This window comes from Cervus canadensis, chromosome 1 (assembly GCF_019320065.1).
Source record: "Cervus canadensis isolate Bull #8, Minnesota chromosome 1, ASM1932006v1, whole genome shotgun sequence".
Taxonomy (NCBI): domain Eukaryota; kingdom Metazoa; phylum Chordata; class Mammalia; order Artiodactyla; family Cervidae; genus Cervus; species Cervus canadensis.
Window position 1 is genome coordinate 1501181 of NC_057386.1, and position 14013 is coordinate 1515193.

Genomic DNA, 14013 nt, shown 5'->3' on the forward strand with positions numbered 1-14013 from the left:
CCGTGCGTGCGGCCGCCCGCGCCCCGGCCCCGCGCCGCTGCCTATCGCTTATCCTATACCGGCTGCAGCCGGTCTCCGCCGGCCTCGGGGGCGCGCCGCCGACCATGTGCTGCGAGCGCGGAGCGCCGCCAAGGAGGCCTGGCGTGCGCGCGCCGGCCCACGTGGACGAGGCCGTGCCGGGCGCGCGCCCGCCCGGAGCCGGGGCCGGGGGTCACGGAAGGTAATGGCTTCGCCGTTCCGATTAGCCGCGGGGTCCCGCAGGGCCGCCCCCGCCCCGGCCGCCGGCATCCTGGACACGCCGTCCCCCGCCCCTCCTGGCCCCGTGCATCCCTGCGCTCCCGGCCTGGCCGGACCCGGGCGCTGTCCGCGCCGAAAGCCGGGACCTCCGGCCGGGCGCGCGGGTCCCGCGGGCCGCCTCCCTGCCCGCGGGTCCCCGGCGCGCCCCCTGCGCGGCCTTGCCCGCGCCCGCAGGGCTCAGGCTCGCGGCTCCGCGCCCGCTGCTCCGCGCCCGCCGCGGGCAGAACAGGTTCCTTCCAGTTTGGGTGTGAGCCGCGCGCGCGGCGCCGGGGACCCCGAGTTCCTCCTCCCGCGCCCACTTCCCCCGGTTTCGTCAACTAGCGCATGCTCGTGGTTCCTCTTGGCGGGGGCGACGGGGGCCGTAGAGGCCCCGGGGAACTCGCGGCCCGGCTGCACGGGCGCCTCGCTTCACCCCCTTTGGTGCAGCGGCGACAGCATCGCGTGGCGCGCCGGGGATGTGAGCGAGCGGCCAGGCTGAGTCAGCATCCCCCGCCCGGGGCGCGCGCGTTCTCCCCTCCGGGCGGGAGGCGGCGTCCTCGCAGGTGCGCGGCCGCCTAACTCCCGGGGGGCTCGGCGGGGACGTGGAGGGGGTGCGCGCTCCCGTCCGGGAGCCCAAACCCCAGGGTCAGAGTGCACTCAGCACACGATGCTCGGGAAACCTCAGTTACGAGCTCGTGGCGGGGACAAAGCAGTGTGTTTCGGAGCCGCGGGGCCCCAGGCTGGGCAGCCTGGCGTCAACCTCGGGTCCCCGGGGCCTCGTGAAGACCTGCTGGGAAACAGAGGCCTCTTTCCCCGCACCCGCCGGCCGCTCCCTTGTCTGGGTTCGGAGAATGTGGTCCTGATGTCTGCAACTCGGGAGACCCGAGTTTGGCGGTGCGTGTACGGAGGGTCGCCGCCGGGCGGAGTCGGCGGTCCGAGTCCTAATACCGATCTCTTTGCAGGCGCTGCCTGCTTTCTCTGGTGGTTCGGGTCGGGGTTCCGCGGGTCAGGGGTGGCACAGGAGCGGGCTCTGAGGACGCAGGGGCTCCCTCGGGACCGGGAAAGTGCGCTGGGGACCGCGGGTGCGCTTTGCAGCCTTGCAGAAGCAGCCTGATTCCTGGAGCTTCAATTTCCAAATCTATGGAGTGGGGACAGTAGTGGTATTTCCAGAACCGGAGGGCGTGATGGGTGATGTCGGTAAAGTACGGATCCCAGAGACTGCCTTATGGTGAGCCCTCAGTAGCCGTAACTGCGTATTGTCACTGCTACTTGTGACTTATCAGGTCCAACCGCCTTATCGGGTCCAACCGCCTGGGGATAACATTTTCGAGTTGTTCTTCGAAGACTACCGTTATGATATTTAGACCCTGATTTTAACCACCAGCATGCAAGCACTTAATGCTGAATCAGGAGTGCCTGGAAACATAATCCTTGCTACTTAGGATGTTACAGCGCGTCAGGACACAGCCCTTTCCGAGTGTGGAAATGCCATATTCAACATGACGCAGCACATAGTGTTCTGAGACCTGCTTAGGAGCCTAAGGGAGCAATCCATTAATCATGGCTGAGCGACTGCAGGCAAGTCACAGGATCTCGATCCTTCAGCTGCTTGGTTTTAAAAATTAGACAAAAAGTGTAGAAAGCCCTGGGGGCGAATGAACCTTTGGGAAAAAAACATCTGAGTCTTTGACCAAGTGAAATGATTAGCTTTTGGAAGGCCATAACTATAATAATAATAATAATGGGTTGCTATTTTATTAATATTAATTATACGTATCAGTGGCAAAAGGAGAAGAGGACGGCAGAAGATGAGATGGTTGGATGGCGTCACCGCCTCATTGGACATGAATTTGAGCAAACTCTGGGAGATGATGATGGACAGAGGAGCCTGGCGTGCTGCAGTCCGTGAGGTCGCAAAAAGTTGGACACGACTTAATGACGGAACACCACCACCTATTAGTCGGTCTTTTTTTCACTTTTGCTGTTCCCTGTATCGGGTGCCATTCGTGTGATCTGACTTTATGCCCATCTGTCTGTGTGCTCAGTCGTGTCGGACTCTTGGTGACACCATGGACCGTAGCCCGCCAGGCTCTGAATGTTGTAGTGGTTTGCTGTGCCCTCCTTCAGGGGATCTTCCCGACCCGGGGACGGAACCAGAGTCTGTCAAGTCTCCTGCACTGGCGGTCTAGTATTTTACCGCCAGCGCCGCCTGGGAAGCCCGGCACTGGCCTTCTGCAGTTGACACTTGTCCCCATTGTACAGATGAGAAGGTTGAGGCACAGAGCGCGAGAGGGATTCTGCCAAGGTGCAGATGCGCTGGCGTTCTTGCAACGAAAGCTCATCAGGTATGACATTTGCCACCTGTGTTTGAACAGAAGCGGGGCGTCTGGGAACCCAACCTCTGTCCAGTATTGCCAGCCACAAGCCTGTGACCTTTGCCCACCCTGGTTAGGGGCTGGTTTCACCTTGTTCCCTGGATCCTAGTGAGACCAAGGGTGGAAACCCTGCTTTTTTTTTTCTCTTCTCTAGGGAAAGCACTGTATTACCATGTGAATCAATTACCCCACCAACCGCCCCCAAACAAAACTAACTCTGTTTAGTTCTGAACCTGAACAGAAGGACCTTTGGAATCTGAAGTGCAGAACCAGAAAAATCAGGAAATTAAATTCTGAGTTCAGCGCCCCCTCCGCCCCTCCTGTTGTGTATGTTGCAACCCGGAGGCATCAGAGCCCCGGCCTTCACTTGCAGGCGCCGAGGCTATCATGAGGCCCTTAGGCGGTCCCGCAGCACCTCTGGAAGTGTGCTGGCTCCAGAGAGCTGTCCGCAGGGCTCTTTTCTACCCTCTGGCTTTGATTTATTTGCATGAGAACAGATTCCTTTGTGCTCACTTGGCCTGCCTGGTCCCAGCCAAAGGCCGAGTCCTTCTAGTCTTCACGTTGGGTTGCTAGGCAGATATGACCCTGGCTTGCAAATAAGCTCTCTGCATTTACCAGCCCGTGAGAACCTCAACTTGGGGTAAGTAGACTGAAAGGAATCTTGTCTGGAGCTCAGGGAGGCGCAGGCCTGCTTTAAGTGCTGGGTCTTCAGAGCAGCCAGTGAAGAGGGGGACATCTGGAGGGGGCTTGTGGGGAGACCTTGGTGACCCGCCTGCCACCCCATCTCCCCCTTTCATGCCTGCCCCAGGCACCCGTGATCCAACCACTTGTATTCCATGGACACAATTTTTTTTTTTTTAGATTTTTTAAAATTTTATTTTTAAAAACACTTATTTCTTACTTATTTTGGTTGTGTTGGGTCTTAGTTGCAGTGCGTGGGCTTCTCTCTGGTTGTGGCCTGTGGGCTTAGCTCCCCGGCTGCACATAGGGTCTCAGCTCCCCAGCCAGGGGTCAAACCCAGGTCCCTTGTGTTGCAAGGCAGGTTCTTAACCACTGGACCACCAGGGAAATCCCTCGATGGACACAAATTTTTCCTTTAAAACTTTTAGTATCTGCTTTTGCAGGCAGCAGAGAACGTCACGGACTTTAACCTCTAGAAATCTTGATTTTCCAGGCAGAGGTACTGGGTTTATCTTGAGGTTTATAGGAGTCCCCCAACCCAGACCCACCTGATCGTTTGAAGAAAGGCAGTGACCTTCAAGTGATCAAACTAAACAGCATAATAAAAAACAGAGACATTACTTTGTCGACAAAGGTCCATGTAGTCAAAGCTATGGTCTTTCCAGTAGTCATGTATGGATGTGAGAGTTGAAAGATAAAGAAAGCTGAGCGCCGAAGAATTGATGCTTTTGAACTGTGGTATTGGAGAAGACTCTTGAGAGTCCCTTGGACTGCAAGGAGATCCAACCAGTTCATCCTAAAGGAGATCAGTCCTGAATATTCATTGGAAGGACCGATTCTGAAACAGAAGCTCCAATACTTTGACCACCTGATGCGAAGAGCTGACTCACTGGAAAAGACCCTGATGCTGGGAAAGATTGAAGGTGGGAGGAGAAGGGGACGACAGAGGATGAGACGGTCACCAACTCGGACATGAGTTTGAGTAAGCCTTGGGAGTTGGTAATGGACAGGGAAACCTGGTGTGCTGCAGTCCATGGGGTCGAAAAGAGTTGGACACGACTGAGCGACTAAACTGAGTGACCTTCAAACAGAAATGCATGTTTTGTGAAAAATCTGAAGATTTGCCAAGGGGAAAATATGTTCCTAGGTGCAGGTGTGGGGGGATCGCTTTTCTGAACATCAGCTCTTTTCTAAGCTGATTTGTGTGAGAGCCCACCATGGTGCAGGCCGGGTGTTTATTCCTGCGCAGTGGGCCTTCTCTCACTTAACCGGAGCCAAGGTCTCACCAGGGTGCGCTGCCCCAGCTGTAAACACCTCTTGGGGGAAGATCAAAATGTTCTGTCAGGGAAGACTCCTCTCTGCAAGTCAGTATGGCCCAGCCCCCAAGTGCATCTCGTTAAAGATGCATTTCCAAGAACGTTATTTGTGCTTAATGATAACCTGTCACAATTTATAATATGTTGTTTGATTATAAATGACTTACAGTAATAATGACAGTGGCTTAATCTAGAAGGGATTTTTTTTTTTTTTTTACACTTGGAGCAAAGCATAAGCAAATTTCAATTTATATATAAAGTCTGGTTTCCCAGCTGGTGCGAGTGGTAAAGAACTCTCAATGCAGGAGACTCAAGAGATGAGGGTTCGAGCCCTGGGTCACGAAGATCCCCCGGAGAAGGGCATGGCAGCCCACTCACAGTATTCTTGCCTGAAGAGTCCTATGGACAGAGGAGCCTGGAAGGCTGCGGTCCCTGGGGTCGCAAAGAGCTGGACACGACCGAAGGGACTTAGCAGAAACAGCACAAAACAGGATAAGGTAATTAACTACTTTCCAGCATACAAGTATATCACGATAAGATGGAAATGAGTTTTGGAAAAAAAAAAGAGTGAAATGAAAGAAAATTTCCAACCTAACGAGAACCAAGTCATTTTTAAATGAATAATGGTGGGAATTCCCTGGCGGTCCAGTGGTTAGGACTGGGCGCTTTCACTGCTGGGGCCGGGTTCAATCCCTGGTCAGGGAACTAAGATCCCGCGAGCCACGTGGCATGGCCATAAATAAGTAGATAAATAAGAATGAGTAAAGGTGGTTTTCACAATGCTGTGGTGTTTCTATGACACTGGATACATGACAAAAGTGGTTTAATAGTTTAGGTGATACTATTAAATACAGTTGGAATGACCTTTTGTGCCTATTTAGAGTTGTGATGAAGCACTGAAGGTACCTTAAAACGGAGGGTTTGGGGCTGAATGTCTGCGCTCCTCCCCTTTCAGACTAAGCCCCGCCCTCCGGTCCCCATCCCAGGCTATAGTGTCTGGAAATGGACCCTTTGAGAGGAATTAGCATTAGATTAGATCATAGGGTAGGGCCCAAATGATGGAATTAGTGGCTTTATAGGAAGAGAGAGGGACTTCCCTGGTGGTCCAGTGGTTAAAACTCCACGCTTCCAAGGCAGGAGATATGGGTTCAATCTGTGGTCTGAGAACTAAGATCCCACGTGCAGAGGGGAATGGCCAAAGAGAGAGAGAGAAAGGGTTAGAGAAGTCTGAGCAGACACCGAGCAAAGGCCACGGGGAGCTGCCATGAGGAGGACGGCCCTCACGACCTCTGAGTCCCCTGACCGCAGGCCTCCCGCCCCGGGGCCGGGAGGAGACACATTTCTAGTTTAAGCCACCTGCGCTTCCCAGGCGGCTCAGTGGTAAGGAACCCGCCTGCCAGTGCAGGAGACACGGGTTCAATCGGGAAGATCCCCTGGAGAAGGAAACGGCAACCCACTCCAGTATTCTTGCCTGGAGAATCCCATGGACCCCGGAGGCTGGTGGGCTACAGTGCACGGGGTCACAAGGAGTCGGATATGAGTGAGCTTGCACACGTGCACACAGTCTGTGCTATTTTGCTAGGGCAGCGTGAGTTAATGCAGAAGGGGCTTATTGTTTTCCCCCCAACATTTTTTTAGTTTATTTTGTGTTTTTTGGCCATGCCACACCCTTTGTGGGATCTTAGTTCCCTGACCAAGGATGGAGCGTAGGCCCTCGGCAGTGAAAGCAGAGTCCTAACCACTGGACCGCCGGGGACATCCCCTCCCACGTTCTTTCAGAGGATACGCCATCAGAAACATCTTCAGGCCAATGAATAAGAAGCACGTTAATATGAGGACAAGAAAGATGGGATTTCCTGCTGTCCGGGATGAGTTCTCCCAGAGAAGAAAAAGCCCCATCCTGTAGTGGGCTGAGAAGCAGGCAGGGGGCTGTGTGCCTGGGGGGTTGATCCAGGGGCCCCCAGCCTCTGTGGCACCAGGGACCCGGGAAGAGGGATGGTTGGGGATGACTCAGGTGCATTGCATTTATTGTGCACTTTATTTCTGTTACTATTATAGCAGCTCCATCTCAGATCATCAGGCATCAGATTGCAGAGGTTGGGGACCCCTGCTATTAATGCTCTGATGCGTGTGGACGTGGACTCCAAGGCCCGGCTTGGGAGTCCTGGGTCTGCCCTCACAGCTGTGTCGCCTTGAGTGAACTACTTAACGTCTCTGGACCTCACTCTGCTCATCCACGGAGAGGGGATAATGTGTGCCTGCGTGCTGAGTTTCTCCAGTCCTGTCTGACTCTGGGGCCCTGGGCTCTAGCCCGCCAGGCTCCTCTGACCACGGGACTTCCCAGGCAAGAAGACCAGAGTGGGTTGCCATCTCCTCATCCAGGGGATCTTCCTGACCCAGGGATCGAGTCTGGGTCTCTAACGTGTCTGCACTGGCAGGCAGGTTGACGGGATGACACAGTGAAGCTGGGAGGGGGCTCCAGGACTGCGTGCAGGGCACAAGGCCAGGTGGGACCTGGCCCCCGCGCCGAGGTCGGTGGAGGGCTCTGGCCTCCTTCTTGTCAGTTGCTAAGTCATGTCCAACTTCTGTGACCCCATGGACTCTAGCCCGCCAGGCTCCTCTGTCCGTGGGATTCTCCAGGCAAGAACACTCCTTCTCCAGGGGATCGTCCTGACCCAGGGATCGAACCTGTGTCTCATGTGTTGGCAGGTGGACTCTGGGCAGTGAGCCAGCCGCAGTTGAGTTTGATGCTGGGTCGGGATCCGGCGCGGGGCAGGTGCAGGGAGCCCACCGGTCCTCCCGGCCACACCCGCTGCTCCTCCCTCAGCACAGCCTCTGCCCATCACCCATGCACACTGGCAAATGCAGTAGTTTCCCAGGCCGCAAAACCACACCTCAGAGGATGTGGTCCGTCCTCTCAATGTGTTTACTCTTTAGTTCAGGAGGGAGGACACGTGTGGTTGTCACCTTAAGCGGCGCTGCAACAAGGGTGCTTATGCAAGTGAGAGTCTCCAGGCCGAGGAAGGTCATCTGGGTTTAGGGAAGTGTTGAGGTGAAGCTGAGCTTTCGGGGTGGAAGCGGGGCTAGGTTGTAGCTCAGTTTAGACAGAGGCATTCTGTCTGGCAAACATGGGTTGAACCCACTCTGGGCTGGGTGACCGGACTGGGCAGTGCTCTTGCGGGGTTCCCATCTTAGAGTTGGGGCCGCTTCCTTCGGGAGCATCTGGCTCTGTGTCAGTGACTGTTAGTCCTTTTGGGCGTTTCTGATGTTAGAATGTAATTCCCACTTTAAAAAAACTGTTTTTTATCAGAGTATCGTTGATTCACAGTGTTGTGTTAGTTTCGGGCATTCAGCACAGTGAATCAGGTAGTTATACGTGGATGTGCATCTACTCTCTCCTAGATTCTCTTCCCACGTAGGTCATTACGGAGCATTGAGTAGTCTCCTGTGCGCTAGGGTAGGTCGTTGTAAAAGTGAAGGTGAGAGCTGCTCGATCGTGTCCGACTCTTTGTGACCCAGGGACTATACAGTCCATGACATTCTCCAGGTCAGAACACTGGAGTGGGTAGCCTGTCCCTTCTCCAGCGGATCTTCCCGACCCAGGGATCCGAACCAGGGTCTCCTGCCTTGCAGGCGGATTCTTTACCAGCTGAGCCCCCGGGGAAGCCCGTCTTACGTACAATAGTGTACACACATCCGCCCCAGTCTCCCCCAGCCCTGCTAACCGTGGGCTTGTTTTCTCAGTCAGTAGTTCTGTTTCTCAGATGAGTTCGTTTGTTCCCTTGATGAAGCTCACTCGGTTTGGCCATGCTGGGGCCTCACTGCTGCGCCGGTCTCTCTGTCGCAGCGAGCAGGAGCATCTCGGAGCAGAGCTCAGGCGCTCGGGCGCTTTGGTCGTCCTGGCTCCCAGACTCAGCTCCTCCACAGCACAGGGGATCTTCCGGGACCCAGGATCAAGCCCGTGTCCCCTGCGCTGGCAGGCAGATTCCTGACCACTGAACCACCTGGGAAGCCCCATGTGTACTTTTTTTTATTATTCCATATATAAATGATATCATGTGACATTTGTCCTTCTCTGGTTGACTTCACTTGCTGTGATGCTCTCTAGGTCCATCCGTGTCGCTGCAAATGGCATTATGTAACTCCCATTTTCCGTCAGCATCAGCAGAGAGTCAGTTCCCCTCACATGCCCTCTGCGTCTTGACTTCACCTCCCGCTGCTCTGACGCGTTGGTAGGCTGCCTGCTCCCGAGACCACGCTGGCTGTCGCCGGAGGCTGCCGGGGGCAGAGAGACCCTCTAGGTTTTCCCAGGATGGCCCTGACAGCCGTAGGACTGCGCGACCAGGACGTGGCTCAGAGCTTTGAAGATGCCAGTCAGGGCGACTCTTCCCTGTGTCCTGGTGGCAAGCATAGTGTTTGTATCCTTTACCTTTTCTGGTAAAGAATCCAGCAGCGCAGAGTCAGGACAAGCACTCGGCCGGTGGCTGCAGGCACTCTGGATTTCACCATCTGTTCTCCGAATCGTTTTGCTTATCAGCCATTGCAGTAATGCCTTGGCTTTGCACAGTGCTTTTTTCAGAGTGTTCTCACGTCTGTTATCTCTTTATCTTCAAGACAGTTGGGGGAGGGGAGAACGACTGCCCACATCTCTGAGCACGTCTTGGGAGCCAGCCCTTGTGTTGGGTTATTTCATGCTCACTGTTGGGTTTGGGGTGGAGGGACTTTTCTGTGGTCCTGTTTTTCAGGCAAGTTGGGAAACAGGTCCAGAGAGATTCAGCAACTTATCCAAAGTCACACGGCAAAGGAATGACTCTCCTGGAGCCTGGACACATGTTCTGCAAAGTCAGTCAATGTCAACACATCCCGAAAGTCAGTTCTACAGAAGGCAGATTTGCCAAGTAACTACTTCACTGGAATGAACTTTTTTTTTTTCCTTCTTTGCCGGGGGTGGGGCGGGAATGAGGGGCAGGACCACACAGTCTGCAGGATCTCGGTTGCCCAACCAGGGATGAAGCCCCGGCCTGTGGCAGTGAGCCCCGGGAGATGGCGAAGGGCAGAGGAGCCTGGCGTGCTGCCGTCCATGGGGTCGCAGAGAGGCAGACAGGAGTGAGGGATCGAGCAACAGCAAATGGCAATGAACGTAGAGTCCTTAGGCCTGGACCGCCGGGGAAGTCCCTGGATTGAGCATTTATTTTTTCCCCTAACTTTTGGGCTTATCCTTACTTCTGCCCGGCTTCAGCCTTAGAGCTTCTCAGATAAAACAGCTTTAGTCTCTGGGTGGGTGTGGGCGGCCAGAGTGAACCCCGCGGACCGGGTAGCCGAGAAAACAACCCTGTCTGTCTCAGTTCTGGAGGGTGGAGGTCTAAGAGCGAGGTGGACTTGGCTCTTGAGGAGGGTTCTGGCCGTCACACCTTCTCGCTGTGTCTCCACCTGTGAGAGGGAGAGCAAGTTCTCTCCTGACTCTTCCTGCAAGGGCACGAATCCCTTCAGGAGGGCTGTGCCCTGCGACCTCATCTAACCTGCACTGTCTCCCGGAGGCGGCTCTGCAAGTTTGTCCTAATGAGGGGAGAGGCGCCAATACGTGAAGTTATCTATATGACTGCGTAAGGTCTTAGTTGCGAAACATGGGATTTTTTTTTTTTTTTAATTTTATTTGCATCAGGTGGGATCTAGTTCCCCGACCAGGGATTGAACCCGGGCCTCCTGCATGGCGGGCTCAGAACCTTAGCCCCTGGACTCCCAGGGAAGCCCCACCAATAGAAGAATTTTGAAAGGACACAAACATTCAGTCCGTAGTGAAATCTCACATAATTCATTTCAGAGGTGCAGATTTGGGGAGAAAATAAATCCACAAAAATAGAAAAGACAGTTGTCGCTGTGGTGGTTGTTCAGTCGCTCATTTCTGTCCGACTGCGACCCCACGGACCGCAGCACGCCAGGCCTCCCCGTCCATCACCAACTCCCGGAGCTTGCCCAAACTCATGTCCATCGAGTCGGTGATGCCATCCAGCCACCTCATCCTCTGTCATCCCCTTCTCCTCCTGCCTTCAAGCTTTCCCATTATCAGGGTCTTTTCCAGTAGCATTTAAGAGAAAGTTTTCCCTCTTCTCATGCAAAAATGACACAAGGAAAAAATAGAACTCTGATACATACTCCCTTGACCAGCCTTACCGGGGGAAACAGAAGCATGAGGTCGGCCTGTCCCCCCTCCTGCCGAAAATACACCTCATCTGAGAGAGTCCCTGCTGGCCATCGGCTGAGACTCCCCACTTCCAACTAGGGGATTCAGGTTCTAACCCTGGTCAGGGAACTAAGATCCCACAGGGCCCACAGTGCAGCCGATAAATTAATAAAATATTAATAAATAGAATAAGAAAATAAGTTGAAAACTCACCTGAATTTAGTCTCACTTATAGATCTACAGATTAACAGAACAGAGTTCCAGGGAACATTTTAAGGGATACCATGGAGGTAAAGTCAGCCAGATCAGAAATTTTACAGGACAAACAACCAAATTTATTTACAAATACATTGTAGGGAAGAGAGAGGAGGAACATATAAATGAGAAGAGACACGTGAGTTCAGTGCAGTGCAGAACGGACTCTGTTTGGATCACGATTAGAACAAACTGTTTGTGCTAAGTCACTTCAGTCGTGTTGACTCTTTGTGACCCCATGGACTGCAGCCCGCCAGGCTCCTCTGTCCATGGGATTCTCCAGGCAAGAACACTGGAGTGGGTTGCTATTTCCTTCTCCAGGAGATCTTCCCCATCCAGGGCTCGAACCCAAGGCTCCTGTGGCTCCTGCATTGCAGTCGGATTCTTTACTGCCGAGCCTCTGGGGGAGTCCAGAACAAACTGTAGACAAACCCAGAACCAATAGTGAGACTTTGAGGACATTGCAACATTCACTGGGTTTTCGATGGTGAACACAAATTACTGTGTTATGTTTTAAAGGGGGGCTTTACTGAGAATTTAAGTATATTAAAAAACAGTTCTTATAATTTAGAGGAGCATATAGAAATGATTGTCGATGAGGTTACATGATGTCTGAGATTTGTTTGCAAATGATGCAGTTTAAGTGGAGAGTGAGTGAGGGAACTGGGAGAGGGGGCGGCCTTGTGCTGACGGCTGTTGAGTTTAGATGTTGGGTGGGTATGTGTGAGTTTCTCAACTTTCGTATGTTTGACAAGTTCCATTACAAGAAGTTTGGTAAGTAATAGGTAAACATTGCTTTGTAAAATGTCCTTAAACATTTGGCAAGGAGGCTTTAAGGGAGTGGATTTGAGGTAACTGACTGTAAGCCCTTTTCTTTTTTTAACAAAGTATTTTTTAAAGTTTATTTTTAATGAGGGGTGATTGCTTCACAGTATTTTGCTGGTCTCTGCCGTGCATCAGAGTGAATCAGCCCTCCGTACTTATCTCCTGTCCCTCCTGATGAAAGTCTTTCATTGGATCCTACCCCCTCATGGTTTTTCTTCCCAGTGGAGGATGGAGTTTTAGAGAAAGGATGTTGTTCAGAGGCCTATCTACTCTCTGTTTTTCTGACCTGTGTTCAAGGACCCAGATATAATTTCTGCAGCCTGCTGAGTGTTTAGAGGTGTGACCTCAGGTCACCTCTGCTCTCCCAGACTGGCTCCTGCCACGTGGTTTCCTCCTGGGCCGATCCCAACAGGTGGTTCCAGCCGAAAGCCAGGCAGGATGTCATCTGTACCCTGGCATTGCTGGGGTCACAGAAGCTGATGTTCCCAGCAACAGGGTCTGGCTAGACGTCTTCAAGCTTAAATTAAAAAAAAAATACTTTTACTTATTTATTTGGCTGCACTGGGACCGGGGATCTTCAATCTTAGTTGTGGCATTTGAGATCTTAGTTCCCCAACTAGGGGTTGAACCTTTCCCCTGTTCATTGGGAGTGTGGAGTCTTACCACTGGACCACAGGGGAAGTCCCTTAAAATTTTTTTTCAGTCTTCTAAGTGGAATTCTTCTCCCACTTTGGATGGAGGTATTCAAAGATTTCCTTTGTTCTGGTTAGAAGATGAATGAGTCCTGGGGATGAGACGGATGACACGTGACTGTAGGGAACCCTGCCCTGTGGGATATTTGCAAGTTGTTAGGAGAGAAGATTCTCAAAGTTCTCGTTACAAGGGAAAAACCATTTGTTTTTCTTCTCTGTCTCTCTTATTTGTATCTATAGGAGATGATGGATGTTAACTAGATTTATTGTGGTCATCATTTCACAGTATACGTTTGTCCAGTCCTTACGCTGCACGCCTTAGACTTAGACAGGGGTGTGTCAGTGATACCTCAGTAAAACAAAAATACATAACAGAAAACAAAGCTTTTCCTTTGCATCCTCGGTTGAACTGAGACCGAAGCCCCGCCCCCCCACTCCATTTTTTTCCTCTTAATTTTGGCTGCACTGGGTCTCTGCTTGCAGCGTGCAGGCTTAGTTGCCCAGAGGGAGGTGGGACCTTGGTTCCCCATCAGGGATCCAGCCGAGTCCCACTGGAGCACCTGGCAAGTCCCCCCTGCCCCGGCCCACCATAGGCACTCAGGGAATCTTTCCGAGTTGGGCCGGCCCCAGAGTGACACGCTGGGGTCCCAGGACCAAGGAGTAGCCCTGAGGAGGTTCATCACGCCCAACGGTGAGGAACCACCTGACGCCGGCCGCCAAGTCAGCTGCATCTTCGCCGGCTCTGGGCTTGGCGGAGGGCGAGGCAAACCTGAAGGCGGTGCTCTCGCCAGGGCTTGCTGGCGGGCACGCCTCCGCCTTTAGCGCTGCGCCCTGGGCCCCTGGCAGCCTCACCCCGTCCTCTCCCCGCCGCACCGGGGCCCCAGCCAGGCAGCCCGGGGGGCCCTGCTGCTTCCGCGGGGCTCACCCGCCCCCGCCCTGCGCTCTGCTCCGCGTGCTTCCCTGGCAGAACCTTCCAGAACCGCGAGTCCTGCTCGCTTCTCTCCCGGGTCCTCTGGAAAGGCCCGCTCCTCGGTGGGGCCGCCCCTGACCTCCCGAAACCCACAGCCGCTCGCCTGCCCGCTCCTGGCCCCCTCTGGGTTCGTGCTCTCCCTGACTCGCCCCCGGGGATCTTCCCACCCTTTCCCCCGCCCCACCAGGGGGTGCCAGGCGGGCAGTGGGGTCCGTGTTTCATTCCCTGCTGGAGCACAGCGCCCGGATTGAGACCGTCCCTCGGTCCGCGTCCCCCGATGGGTGATGTCGGATCATTTTGGACACACGTGGGCAGCTGGTGTCCTGGGACCCCCCGCGTGACTCGCGGCTGCAGCCAGCGCCCCCTCCGCCCGCGTTCCGACCAGGGCTCTGCAACCAGAGATCGCGCCCCCCCGCCCCCCTCCCTCCCCGGGCCTGTGTCT

At 54.0% G+C, this 14013-nt stretch overlaps 1 protein-coding gene across 10 annotated transcripts in view; it reads left to right on the top strand.

Moving 5' to 3' along the window:
- The window catches only part of ARSG (arylsulfatase G), a 99819-nt gene that overhangs the window by 27166 nt on the left and 58640 nt on the right, over positions 1-14013 (top strand). Inside the window, exon 1 of one of the 10 annotated variants that reach the window (XM_043445790.1) lies at positions 31-220. The exons of 7 other annotated variants lie outside the window; for them this stretch is intronic. The gene's annotated coding sequence lies outside the window, so the exon portion shown is untranslated. Of the gene's footprint in view, positions 1-30; positions 221-310; positions 840-890; positions 1171-14013 lie in introns of those variants that run through there. 2 more of the 10 variants (XM_043445636.1, XM_043445715.1) reach the window with 2 other exon arrangements.